This window comes from Microcaecilia unicolor, chromosome 9 (assembly GCF_901765095.1).
Source record: "Microcaecilia unicolor chromosome 9, aMicUni1.1, whole genome shotgun sequence".
Lineage (NCBI taxonomy): Eukaryota > Metazoa > Chordata > Amphibia > Gymnophiona > Siphonopidae > Microcaecilia > Microcaecilia unicolor.
Genome location: NC_044039.1, coordinates 146837047 through 146858303, shown reverse-complemented (window position 1 = coordinate 146858303; position 21257 = coordinate 146837047). Strand labels below are relative to the sequence as shown.

The window sequence follows — 21257 nt, the reverse complement described above, 5'->3', positions numbered from 1 at the left end:
TGTCCGAGCAGAAGCACAGCTGAACTTTGTATCAAGCCATATTCTAGAGAAACAGCATGCTAGAGCCTGCAGATTCCATTATGTCTGTACTTTCAGAATACAAAATCTCTGTGTTTATTTTTTCAGGCTTAAATAATACAGAAGCCTTATGAACAGCTTGCTATGGTGTATCAGGGGTGTAGCCAGACCTCGGTGGGAGGGGGCACCAGAGCCCAAGGTGGTGGGGGGCACATTTTAGCCCGCCTCCCCCGGCTGCCGACCCTCCCCCGCCACTTTTGACCCCCCCCCCCCCCCCCCCGCCGCAAGGTACCTTTGCTGGTGGGGGTCCCCAACCCCCACCAGCCTTAGTCTTCTTCAGCGCCGGTCTCCGGCGCGTTTGCTGATCTGTGCTGTGAGTCCTGACGTCCAGCATGTCCTGCACGTGGAATCTTTTTAATATCCAGTTCAAAGAAAGAGCCCCTCCCCCTCCACTCACACAGGCTTGCTAAATGCCTGTCTGATCAATATTTCAGTAATGCAGTCCTAAAGAGGAAGTTAAACGCTAAAACAAACAGTCATACAGGCTACGTTCTAGGGTCCTTTATTATTAATCTGCAGATTGCAGGCGGAAAGGCTGTAAACAAAATCAGTTCACATTGCAGATGTCCATATTTTATCTCTATATTAATAAATCATTTCTCACAGGGACAAATTCTCCAAATGGGTTATTTTTGCACATATTGTGACAGGAATAAACCTCACATGCCAGGGTGTGTTGAGTATGATCTCAGCCTCTCAAATTTATTGCTAATGCTCGCTGTAGTACTTGCATTGTAGCAAAGAGCGAACTTCTTTCTGGAAGTCATAAGACGTAACATGCATAGACAACTTATCCAGGTGCACTTAGTAGTTCTTTTTGAGCAAGCTTGTGGCACCCAAAATGATGGGAAATATGAGTCAACCTAAAAAAAAAAAACTGTTTCAGGAATATATTTTCCTAGCTGTCTAGATAAACATAATAGGGATATTAAAGTGGGGGAAGCCACTAATGAGATCACTGTGATCTGTCCCAACCTGTGAACAGGACAACCCTTGAAGAACTCTATTGTGATGGAACAGCAAAGTTGGAATTATTCTAGGAACTTCTGCACAGGATGAAGGATCTACCAGCTTCTAGGACTGCACAGAGAAATAGCTTCTCACCACTCCCTCAAAGAATAAAACCACATAACAGATGGTTCACAGTAGGCTCAGGCAGACTTCGTCATGTGACACAGAAGCATCCACCCGCACAAGTGTTGCCACTAAAGAATTCTTTTGCTCCATTAAGCACTGTAATGCTCCTGAAAATAGAACTGAAGCAGAGGAAAAAGCAAAGTTGGAACAAAAAGACATGAAGGTACCCAAAGTGAAAAGACACCCCCAAATCACTAATGTTAAAACACATACCAAGAAATATAGGTGGAAAGCAATGGCCACAAATGCTCGTAGTCTAAGCAATAAAGTTCATGACCTTCAAGCCCTGATGGTGGAAGCAGACTTAGATGTTGTTGCAATCACAGAGACGTGGCTCAACAGTTCCCACGAATGGGATACAAGCATACCAGGCTATAATCTATTTAGGAAGGATAGAGAGGGTCGTAAAGGTGGAGGAGTAGCTGTGTATGTGAGAAATGATATCATGGCGACTGAAATGACAGGGACCTGGGGAAAAGAAGAAGCGATATGGATCACCTTAAAAAGAGAGGATAGAACTACTGTCCACTTGGGTGTTGTCTACAGACCCCCCACACAATTAGAGGAACTAGATAAAGATCTGATTGCAGATATTCAAAAATTAGGAAAGAAAAAAGAGGTTCTATTGATGGGAGATTTCAATCTGCCGGATGTAGATTGGAAGGTTCCATCTGCCAAATCGGAAAGAAGTAGAGAGATCGTTAATGCTTTCCAAAGTGCTCTACTCAGACAGATGGTGACGGAACCCACGAGGGAGGGAGCGATGCTGGATCTGGTGCTCACAAATGGGGATAGTGTGTCAAATGTGCAAGTGTGTGCACATCTGGGAAACAGTGACCATCAAACGGTTTGGTTTGATATAACGGCTGAAGTGGAGGGCGGCCACTCTAAACTCAAAGTCCTGGATTTCAAGCGTGCTGACTTTAGTAAAATGGGGGAATACCTGAGGAAGGAGATGATGGGCTGGGAGGACAAACAGGAAGTGGAAGGGCAGTGGTCCAGGCTGAAAGAAGCAATAAATAGGGCCACAGACCTTTATGTAAGGAGAGTAAATAAAAGCAAGAGGAAAAGGAAACCGATATGGTTCTCCAAGCAAGTGGCTGAGAAAATAAAGGCTAAAGAGTTGGCGTTCCAGAAATATAGACAATCTCAAGAAGAGGAACACAGGGAGGAATACCGGATGAAACTGAAAGAAGCCAAGAGAGAGGTACGTCTGGCGAAGGCGCAAGCGGAAGAACAAATGGCTAGAAATGTAAGGAGGGGCGACAAAAATTTCTTCAGATATATTAGTGAAAGAAGAAGGACTAAAAAGGGAATTGTGAGACTAAAAGATACAGCGAACCGCTATGTAGATAATGATGAAGAAAAAGCCAATTTACTAAATAGCTATTTTTGTTCGGTTTTCACTGAAGAAAATCCTGGAGAAGGACCGCGAGGGACTGGCAAAAGTACACCTGAGAATGGAATGGATATAGCACCGTTCACGGAAGAGAGTGTGTATCAACAACTTGGAAAGCTAAAGGTGGACAAAGCCATGGGACCGGATGGGATCCACCCCAGAATATTGAGGGAGCTCAGAGAGGTCCTGGCAAGTCCTCTTAAAGATTTGTTTAATAAATCCTTGGAGACGGGAGAGGTTCCGAGGGATTGGAGAACGGCGGAGGTGGTACCTCTTCACAAAAGTGGGGATAGGGAAGAAGCTGGAAACTACAGGCCGGTAAGCCTCACTTCGGTTATTGGAAAAGTAATGGAAACCATGCTGAAAGAAAGGATAGTGAATTTCCTGGAAGCCAATAAGTTGCAAGATCCGAAACAACATGGTTTCACCAAAGGGAAATCGTGCCAAACGAATCTCATTGAATTCTTTGACTGGGTGACGGGAGAATTAAATCAAGGACGTGCTATGGACGTCATCTACTTAGATTTCAGCAAGGCTTTTGACACGGTTCCCCACAGGAGGCTCTTAAATAAACTAGACGGCCTGAAGATAGGACCCGAAGTGGTGAACTGGATTAGAAACTGGTTGACGGACAGACGCCAGAGGGTGGTGGTCAATGGAGTTCGCTCGGAGGAGGGAAAGGTGAGTAGTGGAGTGCCTCAGGGATCGGTGCTGGGGCCGATTCTGTTCAATATATTTGTGAGTGACATTGCCGAAGGGTTACAAGGTAAAGTTTGCCTTTTTGCGGATGACACCAAGATTTCCAACAGAGTGGACACCCCGGAGGGTGTGGAAAACATGAAAAAAGATCTGAAGAAGCTAGAAGAATGGTCTAACGTTTGGCAATTAAAATTCAATGCGAAGAAATGCAAAGTGATGCACTTAGGGAGTAGAAATCCAAGGGAGACGTATGTGTTAGGCGGAGAGAGTCTGATAGGCACGGACGGGGAGAGGGATCTTGGGGTGATAGTATCTGAGGACCTGAAGGTGACGAAACAGTGCGACAAGGCGGTGGCGGTAGCTAGAAGATTGCTAGGCTGTATAGAGAGAGGAGTGATCAGCAGAAGAAAGGAGGTTTTAATGCCCCTGTATAAGACGTTGGTGAGGCCCCACCTGGAGTATTGTGTTCAGTTTTGGAGGCCGTATCTTGCAAAGGATGTTAAAAAAATGGAAGCGGTGCAAAGGAAAGCTACGAGGATGGTATGGGATTTACGTTCCAAGACTTATGAAGAGAGGCTTGCCGACCTGAACATGTACACCCTGGAGGAAAGGAGGAACAGGGGTGATATGATACAGACGTTCAAATATCTGAAAGGTATTAATCCGCAAACGAATCTTTTCTGGAGATGGGAAGGCGGTAGAACGAGAGGACATGAAATGAGATTGAAGGGGGGCAGACTCAGGAAAGATGTCAGGAAGTATTTTTTCACGGAGAGGGTGGTGGACGCTTGGAATGCCCTCCCGCGGGGGGTGGTGGAGATGAAAACGGTAACGGAGTTCAAACATGCGTGGGATATGCATAGAGGAATCCTGTGCAGAAGGAATGGATCCTCAGAAGCTTAGCTGAAATTGGGTGGTGGAGCAGTTGGGGGGAAGAGGGGGGTGGTTGGGAGGCGAGGATAGGGGAGGGCAGACTTATACGGTCTGTACCAGAGCCAGTGATGGGAGGCGGGACTGGTGGTTGGGAGGCGGGTAATACTGCGGGGCAGACTTATATGGTCTGTGCCCTGAAAAGGACAGGTACAAATTCAAGGTAATGTATACACATATGAGTTTGTCTTGGGCAGACTGGATGGACCATGCAGGTCTTTTTCTGCCGTCATCTACTATGTTACTATGTTACTAAGTGGAATAACTTCTATGTGATGTCTTAATGGAACCACAGTTCAATTAAATTTTTCTGTCAAAGTTCCATTCCATCTCTAAAAAGGAGATATAATGTTGCTTTGTAGTTCTGAATCAGAAACAAATAATCACGTAGCCCAATGCATTTCACTACATGCTAAAAAGAAATGAACAAGGAAGCACTGACAAAAAGGAAGAAATACCAATCCATTCTGTGAATCATCAGGGTGGTAAAACCTTCCCTATCTGTCATAGTCTAAAATTAATAAGAAAATCACCATTTGCAAAACTTAGATTTAAGATGTTTTTCTCTGCAGTGCATCCAAATCACAAGGGGGCATGTTGGGGATGGATTTGGGCGTTTGTAAAATTTGAATGTTTTTCTACCATAATGGAACAAAGCGAAAAAAACGTCCAGGGCTAAAAGTTAGACGTTTTGGTCTAGACCTGTTTCAATCACTCCTAAGTCACAAAAAGTTACCTTAAATGACCAGGTAACCACGGGAGGGATTAAGGAATGACCCCCTTACTCCCCCAGTGGTCACTGACCCCCTCCCACCCCAAAGATGTGAAAGAAACAGTACATACCAGCCTCTATGACAGCTTCAGATGTTATGGCCAGTTCTATTAGAGCAGCAAACAGGTCCCTGGAGTAGCCTAGTGGTCGATGAAGTGGACTATAGAGAAAAGGCCCCGGGTCCAAATCCCATTCTAATTGATACACTTGTGGTGGGACATGTGAGCCCTCCAAAACCCACCAAAAACTTACTGTACCTACATATAGGTGACACCTGCAGGTATAAGGGCTATTATAGTGGTGTACAGTTGGGTACTGTAGGTTTAGCGTGGGTTTTGGAGGGCTCACCATACAATATAAGGGGGTAACGGTGAGATGAGTACCTGAGACCTTTTATGTCAAGTCCACTGCAGTGCCCCCTAGGGTGCCCCACTACTCTGCTGGGATGTCTGTATGGTCAGTCTACTAAGAATGCTAGATCTCCAATGCATCCCAATGTCTTGTTTTTGTGTGTACTTCCCTTGCACATTTTTTTATTTAGAAAATGGTCCTGAAAAATAGATGCACTGAGCACAAAAACATCTAGCAAATGGCCATTTTTGAAACAAAAAGTTGGATGTTTTTCTGATTTGAAAATGGCCATGCTCACTACTGGAATTTTGGATGTTTTTCACAAAATGTCCAAAATTAGATTTAGATGTCATATTGAAAATGCCTCTCCACATGTCTTAAGAAATGCAAAAATGTATAGGAGAAAGAAATATTGGGGCTGATTTGATTTAGGACAGACTCTACAACTAGTTTTCAAATGTAATGAGTCACTCCTAAATCTACAGGCAGTAGAACACCTTTTAGGGTGCAAGAGCCAAGGAAGCCAACCTCTGACTCTACTCTCATCCACCTTAGTTGTTGATGCTCCATGGGACAAGTTCGGTAGGACCATGATCCTGGTGGTCCACTCCATTCCACTGCCAATGGCTAAATTATTTGCTCATATATCTGCCTACCTATACTTCAAAGAAGCTGCTTAAAGTCCACATTAGAAGGTAAAACTGTGATGCAACATTCCAATACTGTGTGAATAACTACCTTAGCGGTTGTATATGTTGTGTTAGTTAACTTTCTAATATATTTAATCATATGTTGCAAGAAGAGTTTAAATTTAAAACAGCATGTACCAACTTGCATTGTTTCAAAAACATGGACTTGACCACAGCAGCCATCATGCCATAAGAAAGTAATAATGTGAACAGGCAAATTGGAGAGAAAGAAGTTAAGTGACAGAGTAGGTGGAAGTGTAATGGAGGCAGTGATGATTTTCTGCCAGGTCATGCCAGGTTAACAAAGTGAATAGTATTTCTGACCTCGAAATAAAAATTGCTTACCTGTAACGATAGTTCTCTGTGGATAGAAGATCTGCTAGCCACACAGCTGAATGACGTCACAGTGACATGACCGACCTGGTCGTCTGAAAAACTAAAGAAATTATTTTAACGATTATGTGCATGTCCCTTCTTTCCCACTCCATATGTCCACATACCACGCCCCCTTGTCAGTTAAATGGAAAAAGCTATACAACAACTAAGGGCAGGGAGGGAGGGTCTATGTGGCTAGCAGATCTTTTATCCACGGAGAACTATCGTTACAGGTAAGCAACTTTTATTTCTCCATGGATGAGAAAATCTGGTAGCCACACAGCTGAAGACTCCCAAGCTGAAATATATAACAGGTAACAATTATGAGTGAGAATCAGTGGCGTACGAAGGGGGGGCGGTGGGGGCGGGCCGCCCCGGGTGCACGCCGCTGGGGGGGGTGCCGCAGCGCGCGCCTGTCTGCTCCCAGTTCACTACGCTTGCTAAATTCTCTCATTCGCTGCAGCTCCCTCCTTCTGCCCCGGAACAGGTTACTTCCTGTTCTGGGGCAGAGGGAGGGAGCTGCAGCAAACAAGAGAATTTAGCGAGCGTAGCGAACTGGGAGCAGACAGACGCATGCTGCGGCCCCCCCAGCGGCATGCACCTAGGGGGTGTCATTTCACAGGGGGTGCGCTGCACCCGGGGGGGCGCATCGGCGATCCGCCCCGGGTGCCGTCGAGGCTAGGAACGCCACTGGTGAGAATAACAGCAATTGTTAATCTATGTTAGAGTCTTTACCTATGTCTGGAGGAGGAGGCAATAATTGTCAGTCTACACAGAAGAGTACAAGACTACAGTACCAAATCTTGTATCAGCCCAAGATGTAGTATCCAAACAGTAATATCTGGTAAACGTATGTATGGATGTCCAGGTTGCAGCTCGGCATATGAGAAGCTTCATGGAGGGGTGCTGTTGTAGTTGCCATGGCTCGGAGTCTGTGAGCTGTAACTCACTTTGGAGACTGTGATTGAGTAGGAAGTGTAGCGCTGTAGCAAAAATAAACACACTTTGCAACCCATAAAGCAGGGGTGTAGCCAGACCTCAAGGTGGGAGGGGGCCAGAGCCCAAATTGAGGGGACACATTCTGGTCGCCGCCACCCCCTCCCCTCCCCCGTTGCCCACTGCTGCCACTGTACATCTTGGCTGGCAGGGGTCCCCAACCCCCACCAGCTCAAGACTTCATCCAGTGCTGGTCTCCGGTGCCGCCGCATTGCCTGCCCTGCTCTCTCTTTCCCTCACGCCCGCTATGCTCCTTTTAGTGAAACTGCTCAATTTCACTAAAAGGAGCATGCCCGACGTGAGGGGAAGAGAGAGCAGGGCAGGCAATGTGGCGGCACCACCGCAGACCAGCGCTGGACAAAGTCTTCAGCTGGCAGGGGTTGGGGACCCCGCCAGCCAACCAGGGGCCCAGAGCAAATTTGCCCCACCTAGCTACGCCACTGCCATAAAGAAAAGGTTCTTTTAGTAACTGGACGTGGACTATTCTTCCTCAAGAAGGATGTCCAGCTTAGAATGTGAATGTCCATTTCTCATGTATTTTAGAACAGGATTTGCCAACATACTGCCTGTTCTAACACAGATGAGAGATTGACATCCATGTACTGGTGACGTCTGTCATGAACATCCATTTTACAAACTGAAACCTCCAAATTATGAATGGGCAAAACAAGGGACATGGACATCTTTGTGGCAGCATAGGAACATCATGTTATAAAATGGCCACATAGATGTACATGCAGAGCAGAGGGGTAGCCTAATGGTTAGTGCAATGGGCAGAGAACCAGGGGACCCAGGTTCAAATCTTGCTTCAGCTGTTTGTGGTTTTTGTTTTTTAATTATGAGCCTCCAGGGACTGAAAGATACCTACTGTACCTGAATGTACACCGCCTCAATATCCTTCAGGCTCGTAGGTTTCTTCTATATTAAGGGACAATAGGTATTTTTCTATCCCTGGAGGACTCACAATTTAAATTAAAAAAAATCACAGAGCACTGAAGTGGGACTTGAACCTGAGTCCCCTGGTTCTCAGCCCACCGTACTAATGATAGCCAGGAGGGAATTGTCCACGGGGGGAATTGGTGGGTTGGGACTGTCCGGTGGGAACTTGACGGATACCCTTCTATCTATAGGTTCAGTTGGTATTTTATGGATTTTGGAAGGCTCACAATTTCCACCACAATTGTACTAGTTAGAGTGGTATATGGACCTTTTCTCTACTGTCTACTGTGCTGACCACTAGACTCTTCCTGGGACCAGCTTGCTGCTCTAATAGGAATGGCTATAATATATGAAGCTGTCTCAGAGCCTGGTATGTACTGTCACTATCACATCTAAGGGGGTGAGAGGGGGTCAGTGATCACTGAGGGATTAAGGGGGGGTCATGCCTTAATCCCTCCAGAGGTCAACCAGTCAGGGCACCTTTTTGTAACTTAGTCATGACTGAAACAGGTCCAGTTTTCTTTTTTCAAAAGTCCCAATTTTTGCCCCAGACATTTTTATCTTGTTCCATTGTCCTGAAAAACATCTAGGTTCTGGACCCTCTCAAATCCCATCTAGAACATGCCCCCAACACGCCCCCTTGCGATGCAGATGCACTGCAGAGAAAACCATCTCAAATCTGAGTTTTGAAAATCACAACTTGGACATTTTCCTGTGAAAAAATGTCCATCTGCCTCTTGGTGCTGCTTTTGAGAAGTTTTTCTCTTTTGAAAATGAGCACCTAAGCCTTTTTCACACGCTAAATGCACTTACCCCCCAGATTCTGTATAGCGTGACTTAAGTTGTGTGGCAAATCCAGTCATGTTCTGGATTTGTGTATACAACTTAATTAGTTATCAAGCCAATAAGCCTGATAATTGCCAATTAACAAACAATTATTGACACTAATTGGCATGAATTAGAATTTATGCACACAACTGATACGCATAAAAAGTCGCATAGTTGAAAAGGGGCACGGCCATGGGCATTTCACAAATCTATGCACGTTGTTATAGAATACACCCAGTCCGCACCTAATTTAGGCGTTGGGATTCACACCGTTTTACTTGGCGTAACTGCCCGCAACTAGATTTAGTCATGCGGATGGGTGCTTGGCATATTCTATAATCCACACAGAAATTTAGGCTTATTCTATAAAGTATGCCTAGATTTAGGCATATTTCATAGAATAGGCCTAGGTGTATTTTTTTCCACATGGATTTTTCAGCCGTCATATATAGAATCTAGTCCTTTAGGACTTAACACGCTATAGTAAAAGTCCCCGTGAGTTATCAACATGGTCAGCCATTAAGATGTGTTATTTTACCATTAAATCCTGCTCTTTTAGCACAGGTCCCATTTTATACAAGAGACCTAGGGGCCCTTTAACTAAAGCGTGTTAAGCCCTAACGTGTGCTTAACGTGTGAGAAGATGCTTACCGCAAAACTTGTTAAAACCTTTTTGCAATAATTTCCCCTTTCTGTTCACTAACTACATATTATTTAAAAATATTTTGGGAGGGGTGTGTCATGAGCAGGGAATATGCTTGGAAACATTATTCAGCTAACACATTCTGATTAACATGGGATCACTTACCACATCCTATTTGGAACTGCTAAGTGCACCTGCATTAACTTTTTGCAAGTCTTGTGCGCTAATGGAAAAATCAGCATGTGACCTTCAAAAAAACAAAATAATAGTAACAATATTTAAAAAGCCCTAAACACTACTATGTTAAATCTGGGCTTAGAGCGCAGGATATTCGTGCGTTAAAATACTGTTAAGCCCAGATTTTAACATGTTTGAGTAAAAGGGTCCCCTAGTTACTAATAACTGGTGTTTAGCAGTAAAATAAACCATCTTTATAGCAGCCTGCATTGATAACTTCCCTCATAAATTGTGCCCTAAACAACAAATGAAACATTTTTGCTCTACACCCAAGGCAATTTTTCAAGTGAAAGCACATGTATGTTTTCACTTACAAAATTAGGTGCATGGCTCAGGGTTAAGGAGCCCTTTTACAACACTGCAGTAAAGCTGCCGCAGTGTTGTCATCCGCCAAATCGGGACTACTGCCGGGCTACTCCCACCCCCAGCATGTGCCATTTCCAAAGCGACAAAAATATTTTAATTTTTGTACTGCCGTGTTAGCGCAGGAGCCCTTATATTCAACTAAATAGGTGGCAGTAAGAACTCCCTCTGGAAATGGCCTCACGCCAATCCCTGTGATTAGCGTGGGTCCATTTCTTTCTTTTTGGCTGAAAACAACCTTTTATCCACTGTGGTAAAAGGGGCCAGGGCACACAGCAAATCCATGCTCCAGTGCCATCACAGGCCCCCTTTTACTACTACTACTATTACTACTACTACTACTACTACTATAAATCACTTCTATAGCGCTACCAGTTGTACGCAGTGCTTTACAATTGAACATGAAGAAGACAGTCCCTGCTCAAAAGAGCTTACAATCTAAATCAGGACAAACAGACAGGACCAAAAAGGAGAAGGGAAGGACAGACAGAAGGACACATAAGGATAAGATAAAAGTTACAAGTCAGGAGTCAAAAGCAGCATCAAACAGGTAGGCCTTTAGCCCGTATTTAAAGGCAGCCAGGGATGGAGCTAGACGTAATGGCACAGGAAGCCTATTCCAGGCATAAGGTGCGACAAGATAGAAAGAGCGGAGTCTTGAGTTAGCGATGGAGGAGAAGGGTGCAATTAGGAGAGATTTTACCACAGCTTCGTAAAAGGGGCCCTAAGTTTAAGAATCGCCTCTATGAAGTTGCTGAGCGGATCAAGCAACTTTTATCTATCACATCATTTTTAATATGGAAATTCAAAACAAAAACATTCTCTTTATGCTGAAACCCTGAAACGCTACTAGATTCTCCCTCATTTCAGCTAGGTGGAAATCAGCAGTCTGGACTCAGGACATTCTGAACAATAAATACAATATTTTTATTTTGATGGTTTAATGCTTTCAGTAAACAGGAAACTGGGTAAAGGTGTACACCTTAAGGGCTGAGATGCCCTGCTCTATTAACTTGGCCAACATCCACAGTGAATCAGGTGTCTTGGACCTGGGAAGAGAGAGAGGCCTCTGTTTCTTTTCTACTGAGTTCAGCCCAGCCAGGGGAAGGCTCCAGTCTCTGCTGGCATGAGCTCACCAGACTGAAAGCCCCAGCCATGGAAAGTTTTAAATAAAAATGACATGTTTTGTAAACAGTGATTCTAACAGAAGGACTGGTGTATGCTTATTTCCTGGTTCTGAAGCACTGGAGGAGGATGGGATTCACGCTATTGCAAAACGCTTGTCAGATGTTTGGATAATGCATACACGATGATTGGAAATGAGATCCACCGGAAGGGTCTCGGATAAGCTCAGATCTGGAAATTACCAAGACGTCTTCTGATAATCTGAAGTATCCCTATACTACTTCCCCCTCCTCTTTCTTTGCCCTCGGCAGTTTGTGGGTGAGACTATGTACAGTATTACACAACCGTTTGAGACAGTCAAACAGTGTGTTCTGTGTTTATTTCTGATGTGTAATATATATTTTGAAATTGATAAATATTTTCCCTGCTTTATGTATGAGAAAAAATTTTTTAAACACACACACACACAACTACTACTACTATAAATCATTTCTATAGCGCTACCAGTCGTACTCAGCGCTTCACAATTTAACATGTAGAAAAGACAGTCCCTGAGATTACAATCTAATAAGGAGAGCAAATGTGAGCAGACTGGTGAAGAGGCTGGGCATGACTTCTCCCTAAAGAGCAGGGCATCTGTGATCTTATTACCTGCGGTCGGATGTATATCAGCAATTAGAGATCATTCATATTACCGGTTAAAGATAGGTAAATGGTGTTTTTTGATTCTGAGCATATGCATTGTGAACCATTACTGCAGTGTTTTTATTTATTTTTTGAAATAGCGAAACATGTGATTTAAAAAGTTTCCTCTATGGCACAGTTTTTGTTGGTGACACATGTGGACGAGCCCACACTGCAAGTATGGCCTGCTTTCCAAAATTAGGTACGTGAACCAAGAAAAAGAAAAGTCAAGGCTCCCAAATCCTGAACAGCGAACTGGGTCAGACAAATAATCAACCCAGATACTAGTGATGTTTTTTACAGATAGATTGCAGTCTGTACTCAGCACTGTTGTAAAACACTGTCCTCTCCCAACTCCCCAGCATGATTACAGCCTCTCAAGTCCCACAGCAGTTAGACCTAGGGAGGAGTCTGTTATGAAAGCACACATCCCTGAAATAGAAGAGAAGACAGGGTGTGTGTGTTTTCATTACCTGTGCACACAGGTAGTGACACAAACCCAGCAGTGCTGTTTACACACACACACACACACACACACACACACACACACACACACACACATTCATTCTACTCTGATAAATGCTTGTGTTCAAGCAAATACAACACTTTGAATTATTTGAAGAGTTGAAAACTGAGGGGCCCTTTTACTAAGGTGTGGGAGTGCTAATGTGCGGGCAGCGCCCGCCAAATCAGCACTACCGCCAGGCTAGCGCATGCGCCTGGTGGTATTTTCGCATGCGCCGAATTCCATGGGAGAAAATAATTTTCTATTTTGTAATGCGGGGGGGGGGGGGGGGGAGCGTTCCCGGTAGTAATCAGCAGTTGGCGCGCACTACGTGGTTACCACACAGGTAGCACGTGAGCCCTTACCGCTAAGTCAGTGGGTGGCGGTAAGGGCTCGGGCCATACTTAGATACGTGCTAGTTTTAATTTCAGCACACAGCCATTTCCTGGCCCATTAAAAAAAAGCCCTTTTTCCCAGCCATGGTAAAACATGGCCCAGTGCGCGCCCACATAATCCCACTGTATAGGACCCTGATGTCACTGCAACTTTAATACAGTGTGCTACATCCTTCTGGAAAAGGATGTAGCACAGCTAGGAACAGTTCAGAGAAGGGCTGTAAAAATGATAGAAGGGAAAGAACGGCTCCCTTTTGAAGAAAGGCTAGACAGCCTAGGGCTCTTCAGCTTGTAGAAAAAGGTGACTGACAGGGGATATGATTATGATAGAAGTTTATTAAATCATCAGTAAGAAAATATACATTTAAATTCAAATTTTTATAAATGATGAGTGGGGGTGAAACAATTAAATAGGGAACAGCTGTTTAACCTGTCAAACAACACAAAAACAAGAGGACACTCCATGAAACTGACGACCAGCTGAATGAAAACAAATTATAGAAAGCATTTTTTTCATGCAGTGCATAATTAAGCTGTGGAATTTGTTACTGGAGGATGTGGTCAAGGCGACTAACATATTGGGATTTAAAATGAAGTTTGAACAAGTTTCTGGAGGAAAAATCTATAAAAAGTTATTAGCTAGACCTACTTGGGAGAGCCATCACTTGAAATAAGCTATACAAAATACTAACAGAGGCCCCAATGTTCAAAACTCCGACACTATTCTGAAGAGCGCCATAAAAATACTGCCCTACCACTGCCATACTAGAGCAGAACAGCAGTGTCGTCATGATGAAAGGTAATGATATGCAGATATAAGCGCACTGTAGCAGTGCTATCCCCCCTCCAAACAGCTCAAATCAATATGCAAAGCACCCAGGATGCACGCGCTCTTATTTGACATGCTGAAAGAAGTCCAGTACAACGCAGTCATTTCGTGCATGTGCATAGGTGGTACACATTATCGTGTACGTTATTGTGCATACAACGCGTCAGTGTGCAGTAGAGTGCACCAATACAGTCGTAAAGCACGTCAATACAGCCTGAAAATTGCAGTAAAATATAGAGGCTATTTTTAGGCCTGTAGTTCTGTATGCAGGCCTAGTCTTTGCGTTCTTTGCATTGGCTTTGTACATGGTTCAATTGTGCTTGTAGTGCTTTCCCTTGTGCTTCTTTGTTCGCTGACCAGGTTGAGGTGAGTGGATAGACATGTATGTTTGTGAGTAAACCCAGAACTTGTGATGAAGGCTTTAAAGCAATAATTCTTTTTTTCTTTTTCAGGTTTTCGTCCTTGCTTGCATTGGCATTTCCCTTGGCCTACCTGTGCTTTTTAGAGCTTGTAGAGGGCAGTGTAAAGAGTGGCCAGCTTCCAAAGATATACTGTTATTGTAACGATATGTGAACATTGTAATACCTTTCGTTTCTTTTCTTTTTTTTAGGATCGCTTGCCTGCTTGCATAGCCAGTTGTTGTTTGTTCCTCAAATAGCCCGTGGTTTTTCAATCTTATACAGGTAAGTGTAAGGGATGGCCCAGTGGCGTTCCTAGGGTGGCTGACACCCGGGGCGGATCGCCGATGCGCCCCCCCCCGGGTGCATTTTTACCTGCTGGGGGGGTGCCGCGCGCCTGTCGGCTTCGCTCGTTCCATGCTCCCTCTGCCCCGGCACAGGAAGCAACCTGTTCCGGGGCAGAGGGAGCACGGAACTAGCGGAGCCGACAGGTGTGCGGCACCCCCCCCAGCGGCGTGCACCCGTGGCGGACCGCCCCCACCGCCCCCCCCCCCTTGGTAAGCCACTGGGATGGCCTCCACAAAAGCAAAAAAAAAAAATAGCTTGGTGGTGTGATCGTCCTTGGAAAATGTTTCAGATTGTAGTCACTGTTTTCTTTCTCTCGCTCTCTCTCTCTACTACAGTGTTAGGCAGCTATTTTGTCTTCTTCCTCATGCTACGGTTTCAGCATCAAGGCGGTATTTACAACGTCCAGATGTTTCTGCTTTTTTTTCCCTGTGTGTTTTCCTAACCCATTTCTTTCTTTATGTCTAAGTAGGCATGGAGGGTAGCAGCCAGCAGGATTCTATGCCACTGTCCAGTGGGTGAGTTAAAGAACAATGCAGGCTGCTCACTTCACAGAAGAAAATTACCTTCACCTCAGGCGCATGACTGAGGAGTTTGCCTGGTTGAACCCCCTAATCCCACTCCCGGGCACAGAACACTATTGGTACCAAAACTAAAGTGTGGGATCAGATAGTGGAGGAAGTGAGTGCGCTGGAAGTGGCAAGACGCAGCAAGGAGCAGGTGAAACCCGTTGGCATGATATGCACAGTAGGATCAAAGACAAAGTGTCTTGGATCAGGGTTTCACACTGGCAGACAGGTGGTGGTCCACCGAGCAACATCCAGCTGACATCCACAGAAGAGCTAGTTAATACCACTCTGCTCCTAGAGACAGTGATCAGAGTGCTGGGATGATTTGACACATTTGAGGAGCCAGAACATGGTAAGTCATCTGTTTGCATGATGTCTTAATGTAGTGATATGGGCGGGATACATATAGGGGTATGATATTTAAATATACACGTTCATTCCTCAGTTTTCTTGCCAGTGCCATGTCCAGAGTAGGAAGACCCAACATGTCCCATCCAGTCTACCCAGAAAGGTTGCTAGAGTTATACCTGCTGCTTCTTGCAGGTTATCTCCCCATTTTGTTTTTAGGGGTGTAACTGCCATTGTGTCCAGGTTATATCCCTCTCTACGGCTTTTTTTTTTTTAACGTGTGAAAGTCATTTGAGTTTTGCTTTGAGTGGAAATGCTGTATGCTTGTATTATCCTCTTTCTATAAAAGGATCCACTGTGTATACCCCTTGCCTTTTTGAATTCAATTTTCATTTCACCACCACCCATGGAAGGGAATTTCAGGCATCCACCGCCCTCTCTGTGAAAAGGCATTTCCTGATGTTGCTTTTAAGTTTCCTTCCTAGCAGCTTCATTTCATGTCCTCTAGTTCCACAGCCTCTCCATTTTTGGAAAAGGTTTGCTCATTAAAATCTTTCAAGTAATTATACATCTATATCAAATATCTCTTGTCCCTCTTCTCATCCTGGGTATACATATTCAAGCCTTCTTCTCATATGTCTTTGGGTGGAGACCGCATACCATTGTGGTTGCTTTTATTTGTACAGCTTCAAGTCTTTTATGTCCTTGGTAAGTTACAGCCTCCAAAAACTAAATTAACATATGCATCCAGTTTCCCCTACATTAGCACGAAACTATGGAATGCATTACCACTTGCCGTGAGAAAAATCTGCGACCTAACTAACTTTCGGAGACCATTGAAGAGCAGCCTGTTCAAAAAGGCATACCACAACGATACACCCTAACTACCAGATAAAGAAACTCAAGCCAGAACTAGATAAAACCCAACTCTCTACACTTGACTACCAAAGTCTACCCTACCATGAACGACTTTAACATAATACCACCCTATCTCCTACTCCGAATATGAACTCTTTATACCTGACTGTTTAATCTACTATGCCAATCATGATCTCTAATGTAATACCACTGTATCTCTCACTGTGGAAATAACAATCGCCGTGACGGAACAATGTAAGCCACATTGAGCCTGCAAATAGGTGGGAAAATGTGGGATACAAATGCAACAAATAAATAAATACATTTCTTCTACAGGGACATTATCACTGCCTTCCTTCTGCTGGTTATGCCTCTCTATGCAGTCAAGTGTGCCTTGGTCACATTGTTTCACCTTCTTGAGATCCTCAGAAACTGCTGTCTGTATCACCTTGAAGTACCTTTCCTGGTCCATGCACATCAGCCTCTTGCCTCCTAACATATACAGTTCCTTTGAATTTCTGCACCCCAAATGCATCAATCTACATTTCTTCACATTAAAACTTAACTGCCAACCATTGGCCCAAGCTTCTAATTTTTGTAGATCACTTATCATACTTTCCACTCCTTCCAGAATCTGCCAGATACTTGTGACCTGGACTGGCCACTGTGGGAGACAGGATGCTGGGCTCAATGGGCCTTGCTCTGACTTAACATAGCTCATTTCATTTTTTTATTAATCCAGGAGTAACAAATGTCACCCACCCAAGCAGTTGAATTAGTTGCTGCAGAATTTCCTAAACTGGTGCTGGACTAAAGGGATGTGAATGGAATCTTGGTGTCAATTTCTGCATTAGATTTGAATACAAACTGAAACTGTTCCACATTTCAGCCTATATTGGTTCCACAGTACAAAATGAACAGAGAGAGGAGCCAGACGTATTAATCCAAAATTGAATATTGCCTTAACCAATCCAGGATTAAAAGGATCATTATGTGAAAACCATAATAGTCTGCCCAGGTCTGTAAAAGGAGAGGGGATAAATCAATGTCCCCTTTCCTACAGACTAGCTTTGTGGTTGGATTATAGATTGTTGTTGTTGTTGTTTTTTTTTAATATGCATCTGATAAACTGAGTTTAGCTCTAACAGGTAGAGAATCCAAGATGGTTGACATTGTAGCAGCGCTCTGGATACTATAACCTGAAAAATTTGCCCCATAGGTAATATTTTCCTCTAAGATACCAAAACGGAGGAGAAAGGTAAATTACCCCAACCTACCTCCACCCCTGGCACAGGTCAGCGGTCAATCTGGCGGTTTGCCAGTGTTGCTCAACCACTTCAGGGCATACCTGCTTCATGAAGCTTCACTGTGCCATGTTTCTTCCATACCCTCATCAGCATTCCATGGATTAGAAACTCCTCAGCTGTGATATCAGCTCCCATGGCAAGGGAGGGGTGCACTGAGAAGAGACCTTGGAAGAAAAGGTTCATAGCCTTTCCACTAATTGTTTTACAGTATTTTCTTTAGCAGAGTTGTTCATGTTATGTGTTGGTGAGTATTGTATGCATGTTCCTCTTTGTATCTCACTTAGGATAGTGCAGGCTAAAATGTTTTAAATAGATAAGAAGGCCCAGGAACGGAGAAAGCAGTTTCTTGCCATGAGGCAGGAGGTTCTCGCCCTGAGTGTGAAGTTGTTTCTTCAATTTCCCTATAAATGCATGATACCATTGAGAGATGCCTTTTTTTTTTTAGCCTTCTCAATTGTGATCTTTCATTCAGAGCCGTACATCTGGCAATGTGATTGCAAGCATTGTAACCTAAGTTTAGGGAGGTTTGATACAATATGTTTGAGATTTAACAGCTGATTTCCTTATTCGTCTTCAGTTCCTGCTCCCTGAGGTTTCTTTCTCTTGGATTGTCTCCCACTTGTGGTCTGATTTCCTTTATTTCTGTTTAGTGTTAGAATTTTTTTTTCTTGGGAAAATTTTCCTTTTCAAGATTGGATTGTCTTGATTTTAATTTGTAAAATTCAATAAAAGATAAAGGGCCCTGTTTACTAAGGTGCGCTAGTGCGCACTAAATGCTAGAGATTTATTTTGGTGCATTTTTACCCCACATTTTCCCACAAGAGCAGGCACAATGTGGCTTACATTAATTTTTTTTTGTTCATTTGTACCCTGCACTTTCCCACTCATGGCAGGCTCAATGCGGAGGGTTAAGTGACTTGCCCAGAGTCACAAGGAGCTGCCTGTGTCTGAAGTGGGAATTGAACTCAGTTCCTCAAGACCAAAGTCCACCACTCTAACCACTAGGCTACTCCTCCACTGTTGCTACTATTTGAGATTCTACATGGAATGTTGCTATTCCACTAGCAACATTCCATGTAGAAGTCGGTCCTTGCAGATCACCAATGTGGCCGCGCAGGCTTCTGCTTCTATGAGTGTACGCGCAGGACGTCACAGAAACAGAAGCCTGCGCAGCTTTCTATATGGAATGTTGCTATGGAATAGCAACATTCCATGTAGAATCTCCAATAGTATCTATTTTATTTTTGTTACATTTGTACCCCGCGCTTTCCCACTCATGGTCCCATTATTGAGACAGATCATTAAGCCCATCAAGCCCTGCATTGGCATATGTACTGCAGACACCTTCCTGGAGGCAAAAAAGGACTATGAAGGCATGGCATAGCTACTGGGATAAGATGGAGGAAAGCAAGTTTACGTTTTGGAGTACTCAAGACATCAGCTTGTGGCTTACTCGGATGATGAACAAAATAGGGACAGCAGGTCAGATCATTGCAGTCAGATGGTGTGTAAGAGCAGTTAGGTTATCAGGATCCACTTCCTTTCAGGGATCCAGGGTGACACAAGGTTCCATTGATATGTCTCTACTGGATGTATGATATTGGTGTGACAGTTCCCAGTCCCCATTCCGGACTACAAGTTTCAGCACGTTTGCTTTCAGTGCACAGTAGGCTTATATCGATCCAATGGGATACACTTATCTGATGCGGGTCAGGATTTGCTAATCAACAGTTACAGTTATAGTTGATTAAACTTGCTATACTGCTTAACTTAAAAAATAAAATCACAGCAGTGTACAATATTAAAATCACACAAAATGTAAAAACATCAACAAAGAATTACAATAATCCAATAGGAAAGAAAAACACACACAAACCACTAATAGCAAAAATACAGCAATAAAATCAGGTACCCAAAGTTTCAATCCCCTGAACCCTCAAGGAGAGAAGCTTTCACTAGTCGCTTACATTTTCTCCCCACGAACTTCCAAAGGAAGAGCATTCCATAAAGATGGCACTAGATTAAAAAATAAGTACTTTTCCTGGTTATTACCAGGCGGGTCCGTGCTACCAGAAGAATATCCAGTAATAATCGACCACAAAGGCCTTAATGGAGTATAAGTTTGAGTAAGACTTACCAGTGGCAGAGGAACCTTTTAAGAAGACTTTGTAGAATATATTTACCCAGACTCTCAGGACACATCTTTTGGGTAGCAGAGAGGTCACAGGTCTAGTTTTTGATTTGCCCATTCCTGAAGCAGGATACCTGAACAGGGGACAAGCAGAGCAGCACTGATGAACCAACAGCTGTCAGATGACCAATGTAAGCTGATTCTGGAGTGTGTGGGGTATGATTACATTCAGTCATAGCTAGTATGAGGATGCCTGCTCGGGTGAGGCTGAGGTCCACATGATGTCCAGGGGACAGGAAATCTTGCTGAGATAAAGGTCAATAGCTTATGGTGAAAGGGGTTTGGATTTGTTAAGGCTCAGGTATGTTTCTGTTGAATTTAAAGCTGTGGCCTTGAATTCCCAAACTTTGTCTCTTGTCTTTCTTTGCTTGTATGGGGGTTAGCTATGTAATACTGTCAAATCAGGAGATAGGCTGGGAGACTATTGTGGATGGGTTACTCCTCTGGGAATGACTAGTAGAGACAGGGTTACATCAGATTAAAGATATTAAATGATTGGTGGGGTTGGCTTTTATGAGATGAGGTTTGTTGTTTTTATTATCTTTTTTGATGCCTTATGATATTTTTACTGGTTTTATGATGTATTTATGTTGTAACAGTCTTTAGGCACATTTTTGAATGAAGATGTGAAATAAAAGGAAAGATAAGATAAGAGTTCAGACTGCCTAGGAATGTCAGAAGCTGAATGCATCACTGAAACCAATCCAGCAACTCTGCATAAGAGTCAAAGAGCAATTTACTAGCATTCATGTATTAACTAATGTGCAGCCCAGAAATAAATCTCTTCTGGCTCTCTATTACAAGATTTTCCTACTTCATAAATCTCATCAAAATGGAATGGGTGGAAAAACTCAATCTGGGCTTCCAGTGCTGTGCTCTTGGTTCCAGGCTGTACCACACACAATGCAAAGCTGTAAAATTATATTAGTTACAATATATAAGTAAGCCTTTTAGTGTCTGGTTCCTTCTAATATCTCCCGGTGATTTCCAGGAGAACAATGACATGTGATGGACTGAAGTGCTATTTCTTTGATTCTGTCATCACATTTCATAAACCACCACCAACAAAGTGCCTTTGTGTTTCAGTTCAATAAGATGTCTAAACTCAGGAATCCTATGACCATTCTTTCACCACAGAATAACTTCTTTCACCACAGAATAACTACTTTCCTTAGTCTTGGGATTCCCAGATTTGTCCTACTGCATCTCCCCTGAATGTAGATTTATTACATGCATATTCTTTGTGGATATGCTGAAGACTAGGGAT

At 43.6% G+C, this 21257-nt stretch overlaps 1 long non-coding RNA gene across 1 annotated transcript; it reads right to left on the bottom strand.

The window, feature by feature from the left end:
- Positions 1–584: 584 nt before the first annotated feature.
- Positions 585–20060, bottom strand: LOC115478164. Its single transcript, XR_003943454.1, has 3 exons — positions 19937–20060; positions 10002–10083; positions 585–941 (listed from the first exon to the last, which is right to left on the bottom strand). It is a non-coding gene; the product is annotated as an uncharacterized LOC115478164 (long non-coding RNA).
- Positions 20061–21257: the final 1197 nt, after the last annotated feature.